We start from the raw sequence: 710 nt of genomic DNA, 5'->3' as shown, positions 1-710 counted from the left end.
AAAAGAATTAAAAAAAAAAAAGTCTGTCCTCTAGTCATAAAAATCATGAACACTGAGGCATATTTTCAGAAGGACACCCTACGGCTCCAGGTAAGACCTGTGCCCTAACAACCACATGGTACTCTGGGCTGCATGCTGGAATGTCTTGTAAATATTTGAGATGATGAGGAGATTAAATAAATAAATAGACCAGATAAAGGAAGAGGTGAAACCCACAGGTGTTAATTTCTCTGCAGCACTACAGTTAACAATCCTCACTTGGCACCAATCTAAAACCACGCACCATGAAAAAAGTGCCCCTCTCATACACAAAAGAAAAAAAACACCACCATAATTTCTCTTCAGAATCAGATCACTGTGAGTAAAAGCTGGCCTGACAAACACCTGAGAGCGTATCATCTCAGCACTCACATAAGTCCTGTCCACACACAACCTTACACTGTAGTCAAATGTCTAAATCAAATGTGTTTTTTCTTAGTACCATGTTCCAATGTCATCCTAAGCCAGCTTACAATGTGATAAATGCTACCAACAGGTTTATAAATCTTGCCACAGCCCTCTCCAGTATCTTCACTAGTGAGCAAACATGGCTAATGATAATTCTCAGTGTACTGACATCTTTAAAAAAAATTAAAGCTATTGTTACATAGGTGCTCAGGCACCAGACTACACTTTAGTTGGATCATAAAGTTCTGTAAACTTAGTAACTT

This window comes from Meleagris gallopavo, chromosome 12 (assembly GCF_000146605.3).
Source record: "Meleagris gallopavo isolate NT-WF06-2002-E0010 breed Aviagen turkey brand Nicholas breeding stock chromosome 12, Turkey_5.1, whole genome shotgun sequence".
Lineage (NCBI taxonomy): Eukaryota > Metazoa > Chordata > Aves > Galliformes > Phasianidae > Meleagris > Meleagris gallopavo.
The sequence above is the reverse complement of the archived record's forward strand: the minus strand, read 5'-3'. Positions refer to the sequence as shown.